The following is a 14,540-nucleotide window of genomic DNA, read 5'->3' as shown; positions in this document are numbered from 1 at the left end:
CAAAAACAAAAAACACTGTCTCTTTGTGACCAAAGACATCGTGGAGCATTGTTTGCTTTCTGGTTACAGGTCGTTCTAAGAACCTGGCATTTCCAGCACACTACTGTCTAGATAGTGGAGGTTTTACCCGGCTCTGTGTACCTCCCCCCAACCCCACCCCTGCCACCCAAGGGGGATCCAAATCAGTCCCACCCTTCGTGAAGTATTGAGAGTAAGGCAAACACAAACAGCCACATGCAGAAGTGGAACGTCAGGAATGAAGATGATCCCGAGAACAGAGCTTTCTGCTTCAGATACAAGCTTCCAGTTATGGAAGGATTAAATCATGGGGACAAAAGGTACAGCACAGGGAGTATAGCCAGTGATTCCGTAATGGCGTTCTATGGTGACAGACGGTAGCTACACTTGTTGAGGGCATAACTCATTGAAGAGAGAAGTTGAATCATTATATTGTACACCTGAAACTACTGTAACATTGTGTCAACTATACTCTTACTTAAAATAAGAATGCATCCAGATTTAACAAAATGTGTGAACCAACATTTATATCAGGCAAAATCAGGAGAGGGATAGGTTTTCAAGTAAAATCTTCACAGTAAATAGCTGGCCAGAGAAGCCAGTGGTATTGACCCAAAGAACCTTAGAATAGGGTTAACCTCCAGATCTCCACGTCTCCATCCTTTTTATCTCACCAACCATCTTGTAAAAGGTCAGAAGGATCAACCAAGTCATTGGCAAGGAATCTGCACCAGAAATCAGATATTCTAAGTTACTGTTAAAACTTCAATGTTTGTCAAAAATAAGAATGCCAGGAGTTAATCCAAACAAAGTATTAACTTGCTAAAAAGTGTTTGTTGTCCAATCTATATTTCAAAGTAGATTAATCTGTATGAAAAAAATTGATTGACATGTAGTCTGAAGAAATCACTCGTTTGTGATGAGCTCTTTTGCAGGCAAAGATTCACAAAAGCACATAAAAGCTGAGAAAGGGCCATGAGGGAACTTTCTCGGATGATGGTAATGTTCTATATCTTGCTAGGGATTGATTTACACAGGTGTATCCATTTGTCAAAGCCTAATTTACACATAATTAAGAATGTGTATGGTTCATCATATATAAATTTCATATGAAAAACTCAGTATTAAACTCTAGCTAAAATAAGCATGCTGAAATATGCAAGCGGATGCCTGTGGTTTATTTTTAAATACATCAAAAGATAGGAAAAGGAAAGGTGGATGGATAGGGAAGGATGTAAAGTATTAAAGGTAGAATCTAGGTGGTGGTACATACAGTTGTACATTGTAAAACAAATTACCAAACGTGTGAAATTTTCCTTAAGAACACAGGAGAAAATATGATGGAAATGAATCACTGAAGAATGCAAAGTAGCGCGTTGCCACCCCACTATCTACTTTCTTCGAGAACTTCATGGTATCTAGGACATAGTAAGAATAGTTAAGTTGAAACTTCGAAGCTGAGACAAAGAAGGTGTTTTTAAACACAAACACACAGCACCTGGGTGGCTCAGTCAGTTAACCATCTGACTTTGGCTTGAGTCATGATCTCAGAGTCACAGGATCGAGCCCCGCCTCAGACTATGTACTCAGGCGTCTGCTTGTCCCTCTCCCTCTGCTTCCCCCACCCCACTCGTGCTCCCTATCTCAAATAAATCAACACGTACACATACCCACCTGAAACTGGCTGATTACATGGGAAGTGGTGTGTTAAGTCAAAGAGAGAAAAGTAGCTCCCCACAGAGAGTTTCTATATTTAAAATCAGTGAAGGGCACAGGGCTGGCTCAGGCGGGGGGAATGTGCAACTCGTGATCACAGGGTGGTCAGTTCACCACCCTGATGGTTGTGGGGATGACAAAAAACCAAAACTGAAAAACAACAAAAAAATCTTCAAAAAATAAAAAATAAAAATCAGTGAGCTGAAGTTGGGCAGGAGACACTGTCGGAAGACTCTGGTGCAAACACGAGTCCAGCCCGATGCAATAAAAGCCTCGGGACGAGTGGGAGGGGACAGCTGCCAAAGAAAAAGATGAGGCTTGGTGGTAGTGGCAAAGCAGAGATTTGCACTGAAGAGACAAGGGCCGGGCTGCCGGCAACAAGCCCCGGGCAAGGGGGGCTATGGCAGCTCATCAGAGGTTATGATGCCCCTCTCCCCTGCTCCTTCCAGAGCAAACAGCGGGTCCCATGTCAGTTACATCACCTTGGAAGGGGCCGGTGTCTCCAGCTCATCAATGCACCCCAATCACATCCTCAGTTTTTGCTTCGCAAATTCACCGCCTGATACTGATGAGAGTGTCCATTAGTTAAAAAATAACCACCTACTGGGGCACATGGGTGCCTCAGTTGGTTCACTGACCACCCCCAGCTCTGATCATGATCCCCCGGAGTCTCCGGATTGAGTCCCGACTCAGGCTCCCAGCTCCACGGGGAGTCTGCTTCTCCCCTCTCATGCTCTGTCTCACTCTCTCTCTCTCTCACAAATAAATAAATAAATAAGATCTTTAAAAAAATCAAAAACAAAAAATAACCACCTGAGCATCTATATGACAAGGTGCACGTACTGCATCAGCATTTACCGTTTAACCCAGTCACAGAGGATTCATGTTCACGTTAAAGTGTGAGGAGCAGGGAAAGATCTTACATGCCTACAGACCAAGCCTCAGTAACTGAACTTGTCTCCGGAGCAGCTTTAACTTCAGACACAGAGAACAGTCACAGGCCAACAGGTGAGCAGTAGTAAGCCCTGGACCCTTCTCCCGTAAACACCATCCCCTCCCTGCCCACTGCTATTACCTCCGTGGCTACTTCAGTCCTAGCCTCCACCTGTGCAGGAGAATCGTCCCCCCCCTGCCCCAAGCCAGAGGCTGCCCCTCCCTCCCCCAGAGTCTCTCCAAATCAAAGACAGTTGAGCTGGTTTTGAATATCTGGGAAAGTCTCCTCTTCCTCAATAGGTCTAGGAATATTCTGGGTGTCTTTGGAGAGTGGATCACTTTGCATGTAATTATTGACTAATATAAAAAGCGTAGAAAATGTTTTCTCCAACAGGTAACGGAGAAAAAGAGCTCTTGGCCACTGTCCTGTTTCAACCGTGGGACAGCTATGAAAGTTCAATCCCCTTAAAAATAGCCACGGAATGTCATATTTTATTCAGGTATACATCTTTCTAACATAAGTCTATTTTAATAATGTTTTGTTCACTTCAATCATAATACAGACTGTTTTATGCTCAACTGTCTGTGGCTAGTCATGGTTCACACAAAGTTAAAAGGCTTAAACTTTTTTTTATAATGACAGGTCTTTAAAGATACTAAAATTCCTGACAAAATAAAGTACATAAACATGAAATCTTTTTTAAAGCTATCTGAAGCCGGGGCGCCTGGGTGGCTCAGTGGGTTAAGCCGCTGCCTTCGGCTCAGGTCATGATCTCAGGGTCCTGGGATCGAGTCCCGCATCGGGCTCTCTGCTCAGCAGGGAGCCTGCTTCCTTCTCTCTCTCTCTGCCTGCCTCTCAGTGTACTTGTAATTTCTCTCTGTCAAATAAATAAATAAAATCTTAAAAAAAAAAAAAAAATCTTTAAAAAAAAAAAAAAGCTATCTGAAGCCAATTTTTCTACGCTAACCTCAAGTTTCATACCCTAGCATCACTTTTTTGTCTATGAATACAGGTAATGACATGTATTCAGTTTTTAAGAGACCATCCCCAAATGCACACACCAAATCCTAAATTATTAATTTCCATTCCATTATTTCAGGAAGAATTTTTACAGTGTCCAAGACCATGAATAAGTACATTTTCAATAAGTACAAAGTGTATTTTCAGCTCTTTTAAGACTTAAAAAATCATTTTGCCTATCTTAATACAGGTGACCAAAAAAAGTGGCAACCAGAACAACATAAACAGGTCCCATACTTTAATTCCTAATTACAAAAAATTAAAATGAATTGGTTTTGCAACAATTTATGCATGATGGAAAAAATGTTTAACACTTTGTGCTGTATTGTATGATAGGGAGGTATTCATAGAACATATTCAAGAGACTGGTTAAGTTTTTCCCAGTTTTAGTTTTAGATTCATAACAAAATTAGATGAAAGGTACAGATTTCTCATATGCCCCTTGCCCCCACATAGGTCATTTTTAAAATAGATTTACAAAGTGCTAATTCTCTCACACACACACACACACACACACACACACACACACACACACACATCCTACCAGCCCATAAAATCATACTGATAAATGCCCTATTGAAAATCTATTTGAGGGGCACCTGGGTGGCTCAATGGGTTAAAGCCTCTGCCTTCGGCTCGGGTCATAATCCCAGGGTCCTGGAATCGAGCCCCTCATGGAGGGAGGGGGGTGCCCCGCGGTTTTCTGCTCAGCAGGGAGCCTGCTTCCTCCTCTCTCTCTCTCTCTCTCTCTCTCTCTGCCTGCCTCTCTGCCTACTTGTGATCTCTGTCTGTCAAATAAATAAATAAATTATCTTAAAAAAATTAAAAAAAAAAAGAAAAATCTATTTGAGTTATAGCTAGGTTTAAGGATATTTTAAAAGAGACATTAAATCTGTATCTAATGCCAGAACTACCATGAAACGGTGTTTACTGTACTCTGTCTTGATTTTGTCTTGGGTTTCTCTCTTATTAGTAAATCTTTAAAAAAATATGTTTCAAAAAAATTAGTAAATCTTTTTTTAAAAAAAATCTTTAAAAAAAAATAATGAGGGGCGCCTGGGTGGCTCAATGGGTTAAAGCCTCTGCCTTCGGCTCGGGTCATGATCTCAGGGTCCTGGAATGGAGCCCCACATCAGGCTCTCTGCTCAGCAGGAAGCCTGCTTCCCCCTCTCTCTCTGCCTGCCTCTCTGCCTACTTGTGATTTCTCTCTCTCTGTTAAATAAATAAATAAAATCTTTTTTTTAAAAAAATGAATAAAACAATCTTCATAAAAAAAGTTTGAGTGGTCGAAGAAATTTAGAGGCTGAAGTATTTTCTTTTCTACCACTACCCCTTCAGCAACCACACAAAGAAAATTGTGATAGCCCTTCTCCAAGCCATTAAGAAAGCACACTTACCTAAACTACTCTCCTTTGTAAATCTCAACTGCTACTCGTAAAGCTGAAAGTATGTTCTCTTACCTGAAAAGGAGTGAGGAGGATTTAAACTTCACCCAGTCAGAAGCAGGCTCTTGAAAGCATGCCTGATGCAGGCTGAGAACTGCAGGGACAACTACAGTTCTTGGATAAGCTCACTCTTTCCAGAAGGGGAGGAGGGGGCAAGAGAAGGGATGAGCAAGCTCACGCAGTCCACAACGTACCAAGACTGGTCCTTGAGGCAGAGCCCCTCCCCTTGGCCACAAAGTGAGAGGTTGGGCCAACAGTGCCCACAGCCACAACAAAATATCCAGACAGAGCCGGCCGGCAGAGACTCTTTTCACCGTTCTAAGCAGAACAATAAATACAAGCAAATGCTTTTTACAGTCGTCTTGCCGACTAACTGCCCAGGAATGAGTAAGAGGTCCTGCACACAGCGTGTCCCACCAGATCAGAGGTTGGGGGTTATCAACAGAAAGAGTAAAATTGGAAACGTACACCTGAGGTCTTCCTTAAAAAAAAATTCAAGGTATAAACGTGAAGGAAAGCAAAACTGAAGGTCCGCAATTCCAGAGATGCAGTAACTTAAATGCTCCTGATGTTTCCACTTCCCCATCCGGTTGCCCCTTTTACCTATTTAACCTCCTTTATTATCCCTTGAGGGCTCAAGAAAGGAAATAAAACTCTTTGGACTTTCAAGTTACTAGTAATGCTGATACAAAGAAAAAATCAGTAAGAATATCTAAAGTGAAGGCACCTGAGGGGCTCAGTCGGTTAAGCCTCTGCCTTCCCCTTCGGTCATGATTCCAGAGTCCTGGGATCGAGTCCCGCACCAGGCTCCTTGTTCAGTGGTGAGTCTGCTTCTTTGCCCTTCCCCTGGCTTGTGCCCTCTCACTCTCTCAAATAAAGTCTTAAAAATTTTATATCTAAAGTAAGATCTGGAGATTATCTCCCTTGCATAAATAGTGACATAGACTTTTGTCTCTAAATAGATTAAGAGGATTTTAATTCTACATTAAATTAAAACGCTAACACTTACTTGTATATGTAATACTTAAACATATAAGATTTAACCATCCGTGAATAGCAATTAACAAGAAAACAAAACAAAACAAAAAAGACAAGCTTCTGCCACCAAAATGTGCTGAAGAACATACAATATTTCACAAAACAAGGTTCCCAGGTTAAGTTTTAGGATGGTCAACCTATATGATCATCACCAGAATCCTATGCTGCAGGATTTCTCTGAGTTTGTAATAGAATAGACCAGTGGTTCACAGCTGCTCCACCGAGATAATTAAATCAACTCTGAACCCTTGTCAAATCACCCCAGCTACTCCAGAGCTAACCACTCCACACAAGCGATCCTTCCGTGTCATTTTAAGACAAAACTTCCTAAAATGAGTTACACTCCTCCAATCCTTCCAGGAAGAAGATACTTAATATGATTGCCTTAATTCATATAGATCCTACTGAACAAAATCATAACATTCTATTGAAGAGACCACTACATGTTGAAAAAACTTATTTTACTTAAAAAATGATTCAAGAGATATAGGGTGGAGGATGTTGAGCAAACAGTTTGATTTCCCTGAACCTTATTTTCTTCATTTGAAAAATAAGCAATAAAATCACTTGTAAAATAATAATTGTCACAAGGCTGCATGAGGCTCAAGAGAAAAATAAGTCACAAAGCTCTGGGTACATCCAAGATACAGATATTGTTACAGTATCTCATGATGTTCCTTCAGCCACTATCTACTGTAACAAAAAACCGGGAGCTAAACAGTAAACATTGTTTACCATGAAAAAACACCCATCTGTGTCTCATTATACACATGGATATGGGCTGGGATGTCCTAAGGATTGCGAACGTAATGTAGAGGAAAAGTTCAGACCACAGAAGGCATAAAATTACAAGTAAAAACTCCTTCTATCTTTCATATTAATTACAACCACTTTGGAGTTTTAGTGTACATTTGCCTGTAATCACTTTCAGATAATTCATATTCAAAATACAGTCTTCTAATGAATGAGGAGTTTATCCCATCTAAATTATGGTTTCTAATAACCAGGTGATCTGAATTCTATCTCCTGTTGTTAAACTTCCTGGTTTGATAGGATCTTTTGCTGGTTTTCTTTGGGGTTTTTTTTTGGTTTTTTTGTTTGTTTGTTTTGGTTTTTTGCAATGTCACTTAAATACGAAACAGAAGCCAAACAATCGGGGTATACAGAATGCAATGAAAATCTTATAAATCTCACTGCACGCACACACACACGCACACAAACACACACAAATAATAACTATGCGAGGTGATGAAGGTGTTAACTACAGTTATCGTGGTAGTCATTCCGCAATAGATACTCATGTAGATCATCACAAGGACCTTCAACTTACACAATGGTATACGTCAATTATGACTCAATAAAGCTGGAAAGTAAGTACAGCCCTACTAAGCAAATACAGCCATTAACCAAACTGTAAATACATATGTGAAGTGGGTGAGAAGATCGTGGTCTTCTAGTTTCAATAACCTCCCCCAACACCTTCAGCCTTTCCACTTTCCCCTTTTACATTCAACTAACCAGTGTACTAACAAAAACGTTCAAGAGAGAAAAAGGTGTAAGCTTTGAATGTAAGTGTGTGCACTTCAAACTTATGCGTCCCTTAGATCTCAGTAAAGTTGGAAAATAAATCAATACAGGTATAGCAACTATATAAAAAGAAAACTGCAAATTCTAATATAAAAACAACAAGTAATATAATCAAGAGACTGGATGAAAAGAGGAGAGGAAGAGTGTTTCATTTTGTTTTATTTTAGTTTTCATACCTGAAAGTCGGTACTCTATAAAGTTAGTAAATTAATGAACATAAGATTTTATATTATTCCTCAGAATTGCAGTAATTACCACAAAAAAAGGAAAAGACAATTTTATACACCTAAGTTACAGAAAGAAAACAAGGATATACTAAGGTAATGCCTAACCTAAGATGCAAAGAAAACGTCAAAGTCAAACAAGCAGGGCTTCTCCAGAAACCCACCTGTGCCTTCAACCTCTCGTTCCGAGGACGAGGACGAGCTTTCTGCCTTGGCCTCACCGAGCCTCTGCCAGCTGTGGCTCTAGAAGAGCTATGCCTGGACTTTTCCTTGAATTTGCTCCAAACATCACCAAATTTGGCAGACATGCTTCAGAGAGCCTGAACATTTGGGGGTCAGTCCTTTCCTACTTTCAGTGAAGATTTTTTCCCCACTTTTCTGTAGAGGGTTTTATCTCCACAGTCCCAGGGAAGAAAAGAGAAACTTTCACTCCACGTCCTCTGCCAGAAACCCCCCACCTCCCAACTTGCTCCCAGTTTCTAATTAACTTTCTCCATTCTTCCATTTTTCTGCCTCTACATGGCCTCCAGCTAACCACCTCTTCCCCTTCTAATCTCTTGGTTGCCAAAAACCAGTGATGTGTGGAGCCAGGCTACACTGCCAGCAAGATACAACCTTGGGCTTCTCCTCCTGGGTCCAGTTGGGTGAGGGCACCTCCACCCCAGGAAGCCCAGTCCGCAGACTGCACAAACCAAGCTTCCTTCCCCCACTGACCGCCCCCCCCCCCAGCCAGGTGGTTCAGTGTTGACCAGCACACCACCAGAAAGGCATGGGAAGTTTTAAAAGACAGCATTTTTAGAACTGTGTGTAAAGGAAGAACACAAAAATGTTTAAAGAGAACAAGACAAGGCTTCTATCTGGGCTTTTCTTAATTAGTTGATAAATACAGTTTACCAGTTTGACAAGGCCAGATAAGGAGACTCGGCAAGACAGAACAATGTAACCGTAATTCTATAAAACCAGTGAACACGAATGAAGGCTGTGTTTTCAGGGCAAATGGCATCCTTTCCAATTCCCTTTAATATATTTGTACAACACCTTTCCCTGTAGAAGCTCTAAGCTGTACATTAAGGTTATTGGGGGGTTTTGTCTGTTTGTTTTGACTCTCCCTACCAAAGGAATTTAAGATGTATCAGCATACTCATTTCCCAGGACCCGTAAATAAGAACACTTTCAGGTTCACGCAGATTTGCCTCTTTCCTTTCTCCATCCTCTCCCCTCAAATCCCCAAAACACACACAAATCATGCCTTTTACTTCTTTTCCCCAAAAGTGTATTGATTAAAAAGACCAAAACAATAATTTAGTAGCACCTTGATTCTTTGGGCCCTGCTAACAATTGAATTTAAAGCCAACGCCGCAGTACACTCAAGGTAAAGTCAACTCATTGTTGCAAGGAACAAAAGACAAGTTATCAGACATAATTATTTTCAAGCATGGTAACGACATTCTAACCAACACTACCGATTTGTTTCGTCCTGGCTACATCAACCACCTAGGGATGTATGAAACAAAAAGATGTGACAAATACCAAAAAGAACACTCTCTGAAGAAATAAAATATGCGAACTTATATACTCACGTTCCTCTAATTCTTCACTCAACAACTTCGATTGTATCACGGCTTATCACTCTCAATGCACTCTATCAATAGCATCAGTATTACTGAATCACATTACAAGTAACAAGTGGAATTGTTTTGTTTAAAGCTAGAACAATCCAGAAACAAAGACACTTCCTATGTTCTATGTATTTTATCCTGTTCCAAGAAAAAAAAAAAATATATATATATATATATATACACACATACACAAAAAGCATGACATAAGCACTGCCAGATATTATTCAAGAGAGAGAACTTCATTTTTGTCTCACTATCTAGAGTCAAGAAGATACAGTTCATTTCACAGAACAGAACTTGTGAATGGGCAAAGCTCTACGCTGCAAGTCAGACCTCCCTGCTGTCGCGGACCTGTCGTTGGTAACCCACAGCCCCCGTCTTTTAAACTATGTTGGAGAGCACGAGACGGTGGGTAAGAGCATCAGGCTGCCGGTGGGTACACCTGGGCTGGCATCAGAGCTCTATGATTTCGGGCTTCTCTTAAAGGTGCAGACTGTAATGAAGAAGGTTTGCTGTGGGGACCTGAGGCTCTGTAGTGTCTGTAGTGTCAGCCAGCTCCCAGGTGGTGTGGATGAAGCTGGTCTGGGGACCACACTTGGTGTATGAAGGCTTTGGTCTACCTGGATACTTACCCCACCACTTATGCACACCACAGAAACACACATGCACGCCCAGGCACAGCTAGCGAAAATGCAAAACACTGAATACACCATCCAATATCCCCTTCCCTCCAAAAACAGAACTCTTTCTTTAAAAATGGGAAAAGCTATGAACCACTCAGGATAACTGTTAAATATAGAATATTATTAAAAGAAAGGCAAGGGACTGTCTAACCCGGGGGGAAGAACTTGGGTTTTTGAATCAGACAGGCCTGGGTTCAAGCTTTAGTTGCACATACTAGCTGTTCATGTGGCTTTGGATTATTTACAGACCTCCTTATTTATTTCAGTTTCCTGATTTGTAAAATGGGGATAATAGTATCTATAAAATCAAAGACATCTCAAATTAGAAGTTGTCTCAAAACTAATTACTCTTTATAAGTCTATCTCATGGCTTGACACACAGTAGGTGCTAAGAACATGTCGGCTGCCTTCCTGCCTCCAAATGCATTTTTAATTACTTGCTAATATAATTCTGGCTTGCTTTCTTTCACTCAACTTGGGCCCTTTCCCTTTCTAGCAAACTGTCGGAAGACCTGCCACTACCAAAAGTCTTTTTCATGCTATTTCAAGCTGCCAACATTCGTAATTTCCCAAGAGAAAGAACCTTATTTCTTCGTATGTTCTACTAATCCTCAAGACCCAAGTCCGGAAGAAAACTATCTGTTTTCCACATGGCTTCTCTCTATTCTAAATCCTCACAGGCTCTTTTTTCTTGCACAGACACAAAAAGGAAAGGAATAAAAGTCCTGGCCATCTTTCTCTCTGTCCCTAAAGAGACTGTAACTATCTTTTTTAATCAGGGAACCTTATTGTGGGAAACCAGCCACTCACTCCAAGCCACTCTCTGTATTCTCTTTTAGTCCCCAACACTGAAATCGATCCTGTTTCTTCAAGAAGCTATAAAACACACACATACACACACACACACACACACACCACACCACCACCACCACCACCACCACCACCACCACCTCCCCCACAGTTTTGCTGTGGCTTCCTGTAACCCAGTAAAAATATGATGCCCTAAATATCAGCTGGCCAATTTGACTCTGTTCCCTCATTGATTTTCCACATTATTTACTGAACACCTGCCATGCGTTTAGCGCCATGTCCCGTGCTAAATGTATACTGGTGCATAATAGTCACGACCCACACACCCTGGAGGATTTAACTCTCCTGACCTTTACTCTTCTTATTTCTAAAATCAGGCCGCACCACCAGAGCCCAGCGCAGAGGAGGACAACTATAGGATATATCTAAATAAGCTACAGCAAAACTGTTAGGGCTCAGCTCTGGCCACAATCTACTCAGAACATGCATCGGGGCACTGTCCAGGTGAAATCTACAAATACAAGAGGTCTCTACTAGACCACTAAATAGTGGCCGACCCTGCCCACCATGCGGTCCTGGTGGGAATGGAGTGGCCGCCCCCTCAGAGACACAGACCCCACTGCAACGTCAGGTGAGATGTTCCCATAATCAACCCACCTTTTCCCCCCGACCATGAGCCCCTGAACAGGCTGAAAGCTCTCAGAAGCTTTCCGAAATTCACCGGCGCGCTGAACCGCAGACGGTGGAAACATTATCACCAGTCACATAAGCCACATTTAGTATCCTGATGCCTATCTGCAGCTTTAATGCTTAATTTTAATATTTGCTATACTCTTTTACAATACGGGGGTGCTTAAGTGGCTCAGTTGATTAAGCCTCTAACCCTTGGTTTTTGGCTCAGGTCATGATGTCAGGGTCATGAAATGAAGCCCCGCATCAGGCTCTGTGCTCAGCTCGGGGTCTGCTTGAGATTCTCTCCACCCCCTGCCCCTCCCCCTGCTCACTCTCTCCCTTCTTCTCTCTCTAATAAATAAATAAATAATAAAAACTTTTTAAAAGTAAAAAAAATTTTTTATAATTATTTTTATAAGATAAATAAGATAAAATTGAAAACAAAGGTGTTGGGTGAGAAGAAATCAGGTTTTTTTCTCCCCCCATCTTCAAGTCTGTTAAAACTTCCGTCAAGCTGAGTTCTATCCATTACAAACCTCATCACATATGGAAGTGCTGTTATTGGAATCCTCTTGATTAAGAATTCATATAATGTAAAGAGCATCAGAAAAATGTAATCAAAATATATGGAAATTATGCGACCAGATAATGAGTAAAACCTTCAGATGCAGATTAATTTATTGTTCACATTGATGAGCATAATTATGTCTATGGATTGCTTTTACAGAGACCTGTGAACAAAAGAAAGACTTCGCTTCTTCACACGTAAGCCCACTAAGCCTCCTCATTTGTTACACGGGGAGATAAAAAGACACCTTTCACTTTTCTCACCATCAAATACACTAATCCTGGATTAAGCACAGAGAGTGCCTGTGTAGATGGGATGTCATCTCGGTAACAGAGAAGGGGATATTATTCCCAATGATCTTCCAACAGGTATTTGAAAGAGGCCCAAAGCCCTTGGAAATTGCAAACCAAGTATGTGTCAAAACTGAATCAAGGCTCAATTTAGGGCCATTTTCTAAGGAGTCTGCTTTAAAATCCAGGGGTAACCACACCTTCCTCTATGGATCACAACTTAGGTAAAAACTACCCATTGGCCTTTCTACAAAGCAATGTGAAAGGTCGTCTAAGAGCCAAGTGAATACTTGAGGGTTAATAATTCAGACAGCAGCTTTGCTTGGACAGGCGAAACTAATAAGGGCCTGAACTCATTTCAGCATTCCTCGGCTTCACTTTCCCCAAGAAAATTCTGAAGATGATAGAAAATCTTCCGTTTTAATGTTTTTTTTTAAAGATATTATTTATTATTCATTTGACAGAGATCACAAGTAAGCGGTGGGGGGGGCAGGCTTCCCGCTGAGCAGAGAGCCCGATGCCGGGCTCGATCCCAGGACCCTGAGATCATGACCTGAGCCAAAGGCAGAGGCTTAACCCACTGAGCCACCCAGGTGCCCCTTAATGTTGTTGTTGTTGTTGTTGTTTTTAACTGAGCTTTATGCCCAACATGGAGCTAGAACTGAGGACCCTAAGATGAAGAGTCACATGCTGTCCTGACTGAGCCAACCAGGCACCCCAACAACTTCAGATTTTGGGTAAGTGATTCCCAGAATGTAGGAGCCCCTGCTAGTGGTAAACTACAAGATGATTTTAGGTGAATATACAGATTGAGCGTGGAATAACACAGAACTCCCCAGCAGGAAAGGGGGATACCTCTCCCTCCCCCTCTCTTTCTCAATAAAGTGAGCACCAGTCCCCCCATCTCTCTGATTTCATTCTCTCTCTCTCTCCCCTTCTCTCTCTAATAAAGCCAGGGCAGGCCTCTGACTAAGGGGTTTTGGCAGGCACTGGCATCTGCTCAGGACTGAAAGACACTATTTGCTTTTCATTTTTTAACTTTCACTGGATATCTCCACTATTTGTGGCACATCAGAGTTTTCCATGTAAGGCAGTGATTTAATGTTTTCTTTTTAAATACTTTTTTTGTGGCCAAAAAGGTAAAAAACATGAAATAAGAGAGGTGGAACACAATCCTGGCACAAGGCATGAATGACTGATAGCTGGGAAACACTGTAGCGAATGGATTAAGATGGTCTGAGCTGGAATAGGGCTTCACAACTAACTTTGCTGTGTGACTGTGTGCAAGTTACTGGAAGTCTCTGTGCCTTGGTTTCCTCATCTGTAAAAGAAAGGGGACACTAGTACCTACTTCAAAGGTTTATCATGAGGATAAAGGGGTTATTACAGGTAAAGCACTAATTTGTTACCTGGCATAAAGCAAGAATTCCATATAAATGAGGTATTACAGTATTTTATAAATAAATCTAGGTAAATAATGATATATTCAAACTTGATCCTCGGCCCTGTGAATTACAAGGTAAAGAGACTTCTTCATGGGCTCCTGTACAGGTAAAAAACCAAACCAAACCAAACCAAACCTCTGGTTTTGTTTTGAATTAAAAATGCTACCAACTGAAGAGTTTTAAACTCATGTGATCCTTGGGAAACCAGAGAACCAAGTGTGCTCTCCTGAATTCCACTGTAATTTCCTTTTCACTCTACTTTTAAAATCCCAGTGACTCTATTACTAAGAGTGTAAATTGAGGCTGCCATTCCTTCTCCTTATGACACCAGCTAAAATGTATTTACAGCCAGGCACGGGGTCCCTCCAACATTTTCTTCACATTCTGCCTGAATCATGCAGCACCTCACAAATTGCTGTTTTCTTGCTACTGCTCCAATAAATGACTTTTTGTTTCAATTATGGCCACATT

General features: G+C 41.3%; 1 protein-coding gene across 8 annotated transcripts in view; it reads right to left on the bottom strand.

Moving 5' to 3' along the window:
* PLCB4 (phospholipase C beta 4) overlaps window positions 1–14,540 on the bottom strand; it is a 409,575-nt gene that overhangs the window by 299,524 nt on the left and 95,511 nt on the right. Inside the window, exon 1 of one of the 8 annotated variants that reach the window (XM_032351397.1) lies at window positions 5,149–5,635. The exons of the other annotated variants lie outside the window; for them this stretch is intronic. The gene's annotated coding sequence lies outside the window, so the exon portion shown is untranslated. Of the gene's footprint in view, window positions 1–5,148; window positions 5,636–14,540 lie in introns of those variants that run through there. 8 annotated transcript variants of the gene reach the window in all.

The sequence above is a fragment of the Mustela erminea genome, chromosome 7, assembly GCF_009829155.1.
Source record: "Mustela erminea isolate mMusErm1 chromosome 7, mMusErm1.Pri, whole genome shotgun sequence".
Lineage (NCBI taxonomy): Eukaryota > Metazoa > Chordata > Mammalia > Carnivora > Mustelidae > Mustela > Mustela erminea.
The sequence above is the reverse complement of the archived record's forward strand: the minus strand, read 5'-3'. Positions and strand labels throughout refer to the sequence as shown.